The sequence below is a fragment of the Notamacropus eugenii genome, chromosome 1 (genome assembly GCF_028372415.1).
Source record: "Notamacropus eugenii isolate mMacEug1 chromosome 1, mMacEug1.pri_v2, whole genome shotgun sequence".
NCBI lineage: Eukaryota > Metazoa > Chordata > Mammalia > Diprotodontia > Macropodidae > Notamacropus > Notamacropus eugenii.
This window is the reverse complement of record NC_092872.1, coordinates 401,237,328-401,250,919: the sequence shown is the minus strand read 5'-3', so window position 1 is coordinate 401,250,919 and position 13,592 is coordinate 401,237,328. Positions and strand designations below refer to the sequence as shown.

Here is a 13,592-nt window from a genome sequence, read left to right as displayed (position 1 = left end):
AGATTGTAATGGGTCTGGGTTCAAAAGACAGAGAATTTCTTCAGGGAAAACTCCACGAGTGAGAAGAAATCACATGTTGTTGTTTCAATAGAGCTACCACAGAAACAACCACAGAACCAGTTACATTCATGGCAGAATAGTGGTTTGAGTAGTGGACTTGGAATTGGGAAGATGTGAACAGAAATTGGCCTCTATCATCTACTATGTGTGTGATCCCTTGAAAGTCACTTCTGTCTCTAGACCTTGGTTTCCCTATCAATACAACGAGCCCAAGACCTTAAAAATCTGGGCCATCTGGAAAATAAGGTATTATTATCTCTATGGAAATAAAATGAGTTGCCCAAATCATATAGCTAGTAATGATGGAATGAGGTCTAGAACCCATATTATCATCACATAAAAAGTCTGGGCGGTTGACCGAACAAACACAGTTGTTGTTGTCATTCAGTCATGTCTGGCTCTTTGTGACCCCTTCTGGGGTATTCTTGGCAAAGATACTGGAGTGGTTTGTCATTTCCTCTCCAGCTCATTTTACAAATGAGGAAACTGAGGCAAACAGGGTCATGGGATTTTGCCCAGGGTCACATAGCTAAGAGATGTCTGTGGCAGTATTTGAACTTATGAAGATAAGACTTCCTGACTCCAGACCCAATGCTCTATCCACTGAGTCACCTAGCTGCCCCTTAATGAAGAGCATCCCACAGGATCACAAATTTAGATCTAAAAAAAAGCTTAGAGGCTATCTAAGCCAATCTCCTCATTTAACAGCTGAGGAAGCTGAAGCCCAGAACAAGTAAGGGACTTGTCATGTAGATAGTAGGTGATAGTGGCAGGATTGCTCTCCTGACTCCAAATGCAGGGCTCTTTCCCCCAGTTCCTCTACCCACCCAGTCTTAAGGTGTTATAATTTCATTAACTAAGCTGAGATTTCAACATGAGCTTTACTTGAAGAAGTCCCTTTTTAAATTCCATGCTAAGAAACTTGTTACATGCCAAGGAAAAAAATTGCTTTTTTTTAAAGGAAAGAAAATGATTCCATAGGCACAGATGAACTAGATGTTGGGAGTAACAAGGACAGCAAACCTTGGGACAATTCTGTATTCAACATTTGTTCCCTCTCACTCCAGTGTTATTCAGCTTCATCTCCAAATAAGAAGCTAGAGACTAGAAACTTTGTTCTGAGATTTGTCAAATCAGGCAAGACTCTAGGCAAAGTTGCAGTTTCCTCACTGACAACATCTACCTCCGCATGCATATAGCCTCGTAGTGTTCCTGCTGCTTTTCACTCCATTTTTGTACATGAAACTATCAGATCCTCAAAGAACACCTGCCCCTTCTGGTACATTTATCACTGACATTGATGGTCCCAACTGAAACTCATTTCAGGACAACTGATTGACATAACTAAATGCCAGGGTGCTTTTCATATTTCACCAAGATATTGCCTCACTGTATGTGAAAGACAATGAGTTTAGAAATTAAAGCAGATTGTTAACGATTTTATTCCTTATGTTTTTCATTAAAATAACAGTGTTTATTATAAGAGATAAGGTCTATTTCAGAAAAATGGGATTTAAATGAAATTAAAGGTCCATTTTCTAAGGAGCCATTTTGAGTGGTTTCAGAGGGAAGTCTTATTTTGGTTTAAACTCAACTGAAATGAAAAGATAAAGTGATCACACCAAACAGCTATCTGATGTGAAACAAATAAAAGCTTGTATTATTGAAGAATTATAAGAAATAGCTTATATAAGGTCTTGGGATCTTTAAATACACTATATTAAATCGCATCCCACCAAAATCCAACCTTCCTCATATAGAAAACATTGTTATTACTCATCAATTAAATGCTGAGACCTCCACTCTACATTTGAATTTGGCTTTATAAGTAGCACAAGCATTTTGGGGATAGACAGACATGGTCAGAGTGACACTGAAACTTAACTATCAGCCAAATGGGGTGAGTCATTTGAGCAATTTATTTGAACAGTTACGCATTACTCAGCACTTCCTCAGAGTTCAAAGAAACCCTTGACCAAGGATGGTCCCATAACCAGAAATAATATACTGTACAAAAGAGAAAAGGATGAATTATCTCAAGGAGAGAAACAAAACATCTTTTGCTGCTGGCAGGTATTGAAACAGGGGAAGAGAAAAGCATGACATTTCCAAGACATCTGACATACACTCCTTCCGGGAATGATTCCCAGCCTCATCTTCAACAATCCTGGTCCTTCTTAATGCTAGCACCTCCCCTCTGAGAATATATTCAACTTATTTTGTATATATCTTGTTAGTACATAGTGGTCTGCATTGTACCTCCTCCACTAGACTGTGAGCTCCTTGAGAGTAGGAACCCCTCCTTTTCTGTCTTTGCTTGAATCCCCAGCATTTAGCACTATCCCTAGCATATAGTAGTAAGCACTTTATAAAATGCTTGTTGACTGGTTGTTGATCTCCTTCAAGGACTGCCTGATTGCTCCAAGCAAATTTCCTAGTCACCTTCTGTTTTCTTTGTGTTCTGAACATTTTTGCAGTTTGTACTTCATGCTCTGCTCCTCTCTTTGTTCTTCAGTTGTTTCATATTTATTGTCATCCCATGTAGGTAGTTCTGTGTGGTAAAAGGAAGCATTTTCCCTTAATTTTTGTAGGTTCCACAGTAAATCTTAGAATATAATATGATAGAGTATCCAGAATCACAGATTTATTGCTACAAGGGACTTGATATCTCCTTGTCCAACCCCTTGAGTTTATTCAAGGGATGATGAGGCAAAACATGTTCAGAGAAGGGACATGAATTGCCCAGGATCACACAGATAATTATAGGGCAAGGGTCCCAGTTCACACTCTTTCTACTTTCTACTCTTTCTACTTTCACATTTTCTTGAAAGATCACAAAATCTTTGAATTGAAGAGTTGGAAGGAGAGACATCAGTGGCTATCCATTCCAACCTGTGCCTGAAAAACAATCTCTACTGTTACACACTCAACATTTCTCATCTGGTACTTCCTTGAAGATCTCTATTGTGTAGGGGTGGAGAGATACTCTTCAGTTTGAGCTATTCCCTTTCCTAGAAAAAAATGAACATGATAGCTCATAAAATGCCTCAGTCTTTTTCCACATGCTTTTCTTTTGGAATCTTAAAAATACTCACAACAAATTGAACAATTAATTCAAACTACTAAATTCCTCCTCTTCCTGGAACAAAGAAAATGACAACACATGTTTAGCAAAAGAAGACAGAAGGAAAAAATAAAAACAAACCAAAATATGAAAAATATTCAGCAATGGAGATAGACCCAAGCTTCCCAAAAAGGAGTTGTGAGATCAAAGGCTGTTTATAGGATTTATGAGTTGGAAGAGACTTTAGAAATGTACCTACTCCAAACTCTTCATTTTACAGAGGAAAAAAATGATCAGAGTTAAAGTGATTCTTCCAAGGTCAGTAGTAAATGGAATTTGAAACCACATCTTCTGATTCCAAATCTATTTTTTCTACAACATGAAGCTTTGAGAAAAGGTATAAATTGGAGTAAGATAAATAAGAGAAAAAATTCAGAATACATAGGGTTAGTAAAAGGAAGCAAGGAAAATGGGAAGAAACCAAGAAGAATCCCAAGGGTAGGGGAGGGCAGGTGGGAAGGATGTAGTTGTTCCTAGCCCATCTCCAATTATAAGCAAAACTGATAATGAAGAAATCTCTATGAAAATCTATGGATCTCTCAGGATACTCTATGGGAATCTCTACAAAAATCTAAGTAATTCTATGGGAGAGATTGCAAAATTTGAAGTCAGAAGAATAAGGGTCTAGTTCTGTCTTTCCCATAAACTGCTCGAGAGACCTTAGACAAGTCATTGCTCTTTTTCAGATCTCAGTTTTCTCCTCTACCTACAAAATAAAGAGGTTTAATGGTTTCCAAAGTTCTTTCTAACTAGGAAAGTCTAGGACTCTATAGCTCTAAGTAAATAAAAATTCTATAACCTGCTCTATCAATACCATAAAGATGAGGGAGCATCCTATTAGGATCTTTATGGCACTGTTAAGATAACCAGTGTTGTCAAGGCCACGCAAAGTCATTATGGGATATGATAGTCTGTTATAGGTACTAAGGGGCACTTCCACTGTCAAACAAATTGATATTAAAAGACAGGCTTTATAGGGACAAGGCACTGCCAGAAGCTACAAAGTCCAGGGGATGTTCAGCTGACACCAGCAGTCTCCTAAAAGGGTAGAATGGGAGAAGAAATGACCTTTAGGCCAGGAAAAAGGCAAATTGTTTGCCCATGGTGGTCCATAGGATGATTAATTTAAAACTAGAAGAACAGATGATTAATTTAGAACAAAATTAGAATCTGTTTATTCCAACTCCCTCAATTTATACGTTACAAAACTAAGACCCAGAGACATGAAGGGACTCATTCAAGGTCACAAAGGAAGTAAGCTTCAGAGTTCAATTTGACTTGCTTTCGATTCAGCAAACATTTACTAAGTATGTCCTCTGGTTTTGCAAAGTCAAAAATGAAATAGCCTCTGGCGCCAAGGTGCTTATACTCTATTTGGGGAGAGGGAGGGGAGGTAGATTATAACTTACATATAAATAAAGAAATACAAAGTACATACAAAGAAATTTTGAGATGGAGAGAATGTTAATAACGAAGGGTAGGATAGAGAAAAATACTGGGTAGGGAGGAGTGTAGGTTTTATTCAAGGAGCAGCATCTGACTTTGACTTAAAATAAATGTGTAGAGGAACTGAGATCCAAACCCAAGTTTTCTGACTCCAAATCTAATTGTCTTTCCACTACACTGACTATTGTTAGGCATTATGTGCAAACTGTAGGCATGAGAAATGGAATCAGATTAAAGTAGTTCAGTAACCAGATGTCAGGGGATAGAGGAGGAAGGCAGAGGCATTGTACAGTCAGAGCACAGCTCCCTTCCACATCCTAGTCTATTCATGATGATAAGAACAAGAGATCTGGAATAAAATGGGTTGAGTGTTGAGTTCTGACTCTACAAGTCATTTGACTTAATTTAAACTGCAAATCTGTTTCTTTATTTTGAAAACAGATATACCAATACCTTCATTACATTCATCCCTAGTTTGTTAAGAGGAAGACACTTTAGGAATAATAAAATGCTAGATATGTGTTGTCCTTGTTACTGAATTCTGGAGTTTTATTTGAATATTCTAGGATGACAAAGCTGATTAGCAGTGAATGGTAGTTACTTTACACTAGAAACTCCTTGGAATCTGGGACTTTGCAGTACTCTTTTTTTGTTTCCTCCACAGGATCTAGCACATTATCTTGCACATAACAGAAACTCAATAAAAATTTGTTGAATTGATCTAAAAGAGAAAATACCCTTTGAAGTGATGATGTCAAAGGTAAGAACAGTCTAAGGGAGAGACCCCTAGAAATCAAAAGATCTAGGGTCCAGTCCTGACATTGTTATCAATTTTTAACATAGGATAGAGTCATAAGAATATAGAATTAAGAGTTGGAAGGGACATCAAAGATCTTCTTGCTGAACCCCTATTTATATCATTGAATCAACTCATTTCTTTGTAAAAGTTACTCTTTTTAGAAGAGAAATAACAACATCTACCTTATTAGCCTTCTTGGTGGTTGCTGTAGTATGCTTATAAAGCATTATATTTTTATACTCAAATACCCTAATATCCTCCTCTGTAGAACCCTCTCTTATAACAATAACAAAACCCTGACAAAGCAAAACCATCTGAGAGAGTGACCAGAATTGACCGTATATTTATCATTATAAACCAGGAGTTACTCTGGTGTCTCTGAACTTAATTGTTTTTTATATTTTGATAGCTGTGTTTCAATATGATCAATTTCCTAAGTATTTTATTGTATGCATTTAAAAGCATTCGTTGATTTTAAAATATATATATTTTTATCACATGAAAGCTCCTTAGGCTTTACCAGACTGCCAAAGGGATCCATGACACACACAAGACTGAGAATCTCTGTTACAGGTCTATTGTTCAGCATTTCTTTGCCAAGAGGAAGAAATATGTTCCATTTATCTCAGAATAATATTGATCATTGCATCTGATCTGAATCTTGTTGCCTTTAATATATGACTTCATTTGCATCATTATAGTTATTATATTTATAAATCTACTGGTTCCATTCTCCTGCTTTGAATCCATTCATACAAGACTTCTTATTGCTCTCTAGTTCATCTTATTCACAATAATATTCCACTACATTCATATAACATAGAAAAGCTGATCCCCAATCAATAGCTATCTCCTCTGTTTCCAGGTGTTGTTTCTGTTTTTGAGTGATGCTATAAATACATTCCTAAATATGAAACCTTTTTTTTTTGCTGTCATTGACATTGGCTTATACATTAGTGAGATTGCTGTGTTAAAGGGTTCCAACAGAGTGATTGAACCAATTCCTAATTTCATCAGCAGTATATTAACAGTATATTCCTTATTCCATTGACCTATTTTGATCTCTTATTATCTTTGTTTCATAGGTGGGAGGTGAAACCTCAGAGTTATTTTAATTTGCATTTCACTTATAATTAATGATCTGGAACTTTTTCATGTTTCTTAATCGTATTTTTCTTTTTAAAACAACAGGTTGGCTCAGATTCTCTGGCTACATGTAATACAGAATAGATCTTAGTCTTATAAATTTGTGTTAATTTCCTTACATATTAAAGTGATAAGATTTTTATCCAAGATGCTTGATAAAAAATCATTTTCTAAATGACTAGTTTCTCTTTGGATAATAGGTTCATTGGCTTTGTTTTGGCAAATGCTTTTAAATAATTTTAAATAATTAAAGCTGCCTATTTTGTCTTTTATAATTTCCTCTATCTGTAGTCTGGTTAAAACTTTCCCTTCCACTACTTCCAATCATACTTGTAAAAAGTGCCTCCTTCTATTCTCTATTTTTTACATGATGGATCCTTTTATATTGGACTGAGAAACTTTGGACTATTTGTCCAAACTAATTCAACTATTTGGACTAAGAAAGTGAGACAATCATTAGCTTCTCAGTTTCTTCGCTGGTTTTCTAGGGTTTTCTGAGTAAAACACTATATTGTCTCCAAACAGAAATAATTTTGCCTCCTCTTTTACATTTAATTTCCCTCTAATGTGTATCTTATGGATAGAGCTAGTATTTCTATATAAATCATTTGCTAAATAATAGTTGAAGAGAATAAGTATCCTTTTATTTTTGCCCATGAATTTACTGGGGAATCATCCAATATTTCTTCGTTAGAAGTAATGTTTTCTTGATTTTAAAATATGTACTTTCATCACATTAACGAAAGGCTGTTCCATATCTATACTTTGGGAGAGGAATAAGAGGATTAAGATAAAAGACTGTTATGTTTTAAGGGTTTTTTCCTGTTTATTGATTTAATCTTACAAATTTTATTGTTTGTGTGATTAATGATGATAATTATTTCTCAGGGTGTAACCAGTCTTTCTTCCTGGTATAAGTCCAATTTTGCTATAATGAATAATTTTTAATATATTGTTATAGTCTCCTTAGTAAAAAATGTATTGAAAAATTTTTTGCAACAGTATTAATTACTAATATTTGATATATAGTTCTTTTTCTCTGCTTCATCCTTTCATTGGTTTGCTCATCAGGATCATAAAAAGACTTCATTTTGAGCAACCATTTTGTAGTAGAAGAGTTAACTATTCTTTAAATGTTTATTAAAGTTAATATATAAATCAATTTGAACCAGGTTTTACCCTGTCTCCTGCCCCCATGTCATTTTATATCTTGCTTGATTTTTTCTTTCTAAGTCTGAGTTATTTAAAATCTCTATTTCTTGTTAGGTTAATTTGGGTGACTTCTCCCTTGTCTTTAAAAAAAGTCACGTTAACTAATGATTTATTAATTTTATTAGTATCCAAAAACAATTTCTTCTTTTATCATTTGAAAAGTTTCATTTTCAATTTTATTCACCTTTTTATTTTTCAAGACTACTTTTTACCTTTGGGAGCATTATTAATTTGTTGACTTTCAAGTTTTTTTATTTTCTCACTCAGTTGATCCCTTATGTTTCTTTTTTGTTAGTAAATATTTTCAGACACAAAAATTTTCTGAGAACTTTGCTAGCCATATCATGAACATTCTGATAAGTTGTGTCATAATCATTCTCTTTAAGATTTTTTCTTTTGGTTTCTATGGTTTATTCATTGACCCACTCATTATTTAGGATATCACTACATCTACTCAATTTCATTCTCTATCATATGTTCATACTTTATTAAATATTGTTTTTGTTATATTGTAGTCTATAAAAGATGCCCTAAGTATTTTTCCAACTTTACATTTATGTATAATTCATTTACACCCTAGTACATGACCAGTTTTCATATTGATACCGTGTGATGATGAGAAATATCTATATTTTTAATATTTCCATTCAAAAAAGTCATCAAAGTTCTTTCAATTCTAATGTTACAAAACGTTTTTCAGCTGTGTATCTTCTTTTATATTCATTTTTATTAGATTCCCCACCCCTTTCTCTTTCCCTTTCCAGTCCAATTGTTACAAGACAATATACTCCTATTGGCCAATATCTTCCATCATCTACTTCCTTGGTCTAATTTGTATTCATTTGTAGCACCACTTTCCAAGAAATGTTCCTTTACCTCTTTATTTATTCCTTTATCTTTCTATAACACTCTAGAATCTAACTGCCTTTGTCTTGCAAAGGAAATTATTATTTAAATAAAATTTACCGAAGAGACAACAATTGTGTATCAAAAATTTCTTTCTTTTCACATATTCTTTTTTTCCTCATACAAGGTGAGGTTTCTGGAATACAAAAGCTTTGATCCCACCCATAGTCAGCTCAATTATCAGCACATGTATGAACCTCTACCAAGTTCCTCCCTCTTTCTGTGGTACTTCATTGCCAGAAAAGTTAACTAATGAAGGAGGGAGTGTGGTGTGGTAGAAAGAGGCTTGCATTCAGAGTCAGTGAACCTTAACCAAATGAGTGTCCTTTTGCTCAACTCCTGTATATACTAAGGCCATGAATTCATCTCTCTGAGCTCAAGTGTCCCTGTCCCTTAGCCTTCTGTGGCAGATGCCCCTGTAGACAATGACTTTCCTTCCCTTGGGGTGAAAAGTAATCCTAAGAAACATGGCACCTGCTCAGTTAAAGTCCCCACATCTAGACAGAACCTATGATCAGGTTTCCATTGTACGTTGTACATCTCTCCCCCAGGGAAACACACTATAGTGTTATCAGTGGTAGAATGATGGATATCAGATTTATAGCTGGAAGAGATTTTAAAGGCCAGGGAATATAATTCCTTCGTTTTGCAGAAGAGATAACCAAGGTAGAGAGCATTTAAGTAACTTGTCCAGGATCATATAACTAGTAAGTGTGCAACAATGGATTTGAATCCAGTTACACTTGACTCCAGGTTCCATGGTTCCCCATTCTTGATCCCACTTCCCACCTCTAAAGGTTCTCCCAAAGCAAGTCAGGGATAACCAGAGGCCCATAACCTCTCCTTCCAGATATATATTCCTTTTAAGAGAGACATAGGGAGGCCACAAGAATAGATACATGAAGCTGAGAAGCATAAGAGTCAGAATGGGGGATGCCTTGTATATCTTGAAGAGAAGCAAGAAGCCCTTCTGTTGTTACTTGTATTGTTTTACCCTTAGCAATGAGCATGTACAAAATGTTTCCTTTATCTTTTCATTTATGCATTTCTTGATGCTCTGAGAGTAGGGTATTTAGAGAAAATATTTTATTCTGGCATGTTGTCAGAAGTCTCCCTCATTAATTGTTATAAGGGGGGAAACTACATGTGAAAATGTTTCACTGGATTCATAAGAAAAGTTGCCAGATGGAAAAACTGCCAGACTTGGATTCAGATTCAAATCATAATTCTAACACTACCTATATGACCTCAGTTCAAACATTTAAACACAGTGGACATCAGTTTCCTCATCTATAAAAATGAGAGAGTAGTCTAGATGATTTCTGAAATCTATTCCAACTCTAAATTTAAAATCCTACTTTCAATTGCTATTTATTTTTTAAAGTCAAAGCCCCACAGTTACTTAATAAATACTTGCTGACTGATTATTACCACCACTGTGTCTCAGTCTTAGACCAGACCAGAGGCCTAGGGAGGGGCAACCCTCGATTAGACACATTAGATTCTTCAGTCTTGACCTTTGGCTATTCCTAGAAAGGTGGGAATTTATGTCGAAGCATGACTTCAATGGATTTCTTTCTTTCACATCACAGTTCCCAGGAGATGGGTTGGTGAGCTTCTTGGATCATAGAATCCATGATATTCACTAACCAGATGCTTCAACAGTTTCCCCCCCAGTGATTTTGTTGGCCATTTCAATCCCTGGAATACAACCAGAAGGAGTGATGTTTCTATCACTCCATTTTTCCTTCCTGTCTGGGTTCCAGGGCCTGTAACAAACATATGGTGCCCTGACTGTCTCTCATGGGATTCTGTTCACAGCCCAGCTGAGACAACAGCTTAATTTTACTTCACAAATGCATTCAATAGTATAAAACAGGGCTGTATGAGAGACTATGAAACATAAACAAAAACTGGTGACGAAGGCAAGAGAGGATTCTGGAGGTGGGTAGCTCCAGGCAGCACAAGAGGGTTAGAAATCAAGACCTCTGAAAGCTGCTAAGCAGGACAAAGGCAAGTAACCTGCCTCTGACTCCTTGTGGAAATGAGCACATCATATCACAGAGTGTCCATACCTTCCAATGTTCATATACACAACAGAATCCTAGACCTGTGTTCTTCATTCATGATAGCATCTAGGCATGATGCTTGGCACATAAAGCTCTTTATCAAATGGCCTCAACCCTATCTTTCCAGTCTTATTCTACATCACTGCCCTTCAGGTACTTGAGAGTCCAGCCAAGCTGGCCTCCTTGCTCTCCTTCATGTCTGACATCCTATCTTCTTTCCCTTCCTCACCTCACCCCCACCCCAACCTTTTGGAATCCTTAATTTTCTTTAAAGCTTATCTAAAATGCCCACTTCTACAGGAGATTCTTCCTGCACCCCCAAGTTGCTAATGAGTCCCCACAATATTATCTCATATTGATTGGGTAAATACAGTATTTATGTTTACAATAGAATGCAGGTTCCTTGTAGGCAGAGACTATTTTTTTCTTTTTTTTCTAGCTTCTTGTTCAGTAACTGGCAGATATCAGGCACTTTATGACTGACTGATAAGAAAGTGCTCAATATTAAACTGATTGGCCATGTACAAAAATATTGTTGATATAAATATGAGCTATGACTCTAAGATCAGCTCACTTCAATTTTCTAAGCCAGTAGTTTCTACTTTTTTGATTACATACCTCACTAGTAAAAAATTTTTGAGGATATTCTGCAAATTTGTATTTGTACTACTACCTAATAATTATATAATATATATACATATATATGTATATATATATATTGCATATACATATATATATACATATACACATATATCTTGCAAAATTTACACAAAATATAATTTTTAAAGGATGAGAAAAAAAGAAAATAATACTTGATTCCATAAGAAGTCACCAGAATTTATATGGTAGAGCAATAACAATCTGACTCGTGCTTTGGGAAAACTCCTTTGGCAGCCTTTCAGAAGATTGATTAGAGGAGGGAGAGGTTTAAGGCAAGGAGACCAATTTAGAGACTATTGTAATTGTCCAGGTGAGAGATGATGGGAACCTGAAGTAGGATGGTGCCTGGGCGAATAGAAATAAGGTGATTGATGCTAGACAGGACATGGAAATATACCAAGATTTAGCAACTAACCCAATGCGTGGGGTAATAAAGAAATAAAAAGGTAAAGATAACAATTAGGCTGCAAAATTAGGTGACAGGAATGACAGTGGTACCCTTGATAGTAATATGGAGTTTTGGAACAGAGGTAGGTTTGAGGGGAAAAACCTCTAATCTGCTGCAACCCATCTATATCTGCTTATCCTTTATGACAATCTTTTTCAACTCAAAATAAAAAAGAAGGAAGGTGGCATTCTCATTCACTAATCACTTTCCTAGAGCACAAAACTGACATTCCATTGGGTACTTCTCACAAACTACCAGTTGATCTGGGGGCAGGAAGTGAGTATACTAGGGGAGGTGAAATTTCCAAATGGCACCTACATCGATGTTGCTTTGGTGGCCAGGAGGAGTCTATATCCAGTTCAAAAAGTGGAAGTAAGGGAGGTTAGAAGCTAGCAGAGTAGAGGGATAGAGTAAGGGAGGGATAGAGCATTTAGGGAGATGGGGTTAAGTTTTGTTGTGCTGTACTTGAGTCCTAAGAATGCCAGTCACAAGGAGGGTATGAAATGACCTAACTTCCCACCCTTATTGGTTGATAGTATACCTCTTAAAGTCAGTTCATGGTTCCTTCAAGAAGCCCTGACTCTCATTTTGGATATCATTGCTCTAAACTACCAGTAATTCTAAATTCCTAACACAATCCCCACCCTCTAGATACACTTTCTGAGGTAGCACAATGTAGCGAACGGAGCACAGGACTTGAAGTCAGGAGACCTGGATTGAACCCTGACTCTTGACATTTGCTCCTTGTGTGAAGATAAGGCAAGTTATTTCACCTTTGCAAGTGTTAGTTTCTTCATCTGTAAAATGAGGATAAAAATAGGTAGGCAGTATCTACCTCGTAGTTTTGTTGTGAAGCACTATAGAAATGTAAACTAATAGTATTTTCAAGAAAAATTGGTGTAGTGGAAAGCACATAAGACCAAGAGACAGGAAACCTGGATTCTAGTCTAAGCTCTCTAGTACTAGTTGTACAAACTTAGAAATGTCAGTTTTCTATTCTGGGCCTATACTTCCCCATTTAGGAAATGATGTGAGTAGATGAAATGACCTCTAAGATCTCTTCCTGTTCTAAAACTGAATGTTCAACGCCTTTGTTTGTAGAATAACTCAAGGACAAGTGAAACGTCTGCCTCATACTGTAGAGCCAACAAACAGGACAGGGGACACTGCTGAATCTGAGCTTTAAGAACACACTTAAAATTATTGGCTTAAAATTAGATCTGTCCAGACCTACTTACAAAAGCCAAAATGTGCTGGGAGACTTAAAAATAATGTCATTAGGATTCAATGCAGTTCTAGCCTTTTGGTATAACAATATTTTGCAGTACTGGTTATGGTAAACTTGGTATTTTCCTCTTTTCCAATCCCCTAGTTAATGTCCTTGAAGTCCTTATGTATGTTGCTTATATAATAACGATGATCATAGGCCAGAAAGTCAAAATCAGTTAATTCCAACTTCTTTAGTACCAGAGCTCATAATCACTCCCGGACCCTAGAATCCACAAGCTATGTAATATTAAGACATATGCAATTAGATATTATTCTATTTTATATCAACTCATCATAATAATCATCAATAACATTTATAAGAGGTGATTAAATTCCTGTCTATGGCTCGTAAAGTTCTGCTCACGAAGTAGTACATAGTAAAGCAGAATTTTGTACATATGTATTTCTTGAATGTGTCTATGTATTTGTGTATTTATTTTGTGCAAATGTGTG

The 13,592-nt window shown here is 36.0% G+C and overlaps 1 protein-coding gene across 1 annotated transcript in view; it reads right to left on the bottom strand.

Annotated features, from left to right (window-relative positions):
• The window catches only part of DOCK2 (dedicator of cytokinesis 2), a 480,195-nt gene that overhangs the window by 238,607 nt on the left and 227,996 nt on the right, over positions 1-13,592 (bottom strand). The window lies entirely within an intron of this gene.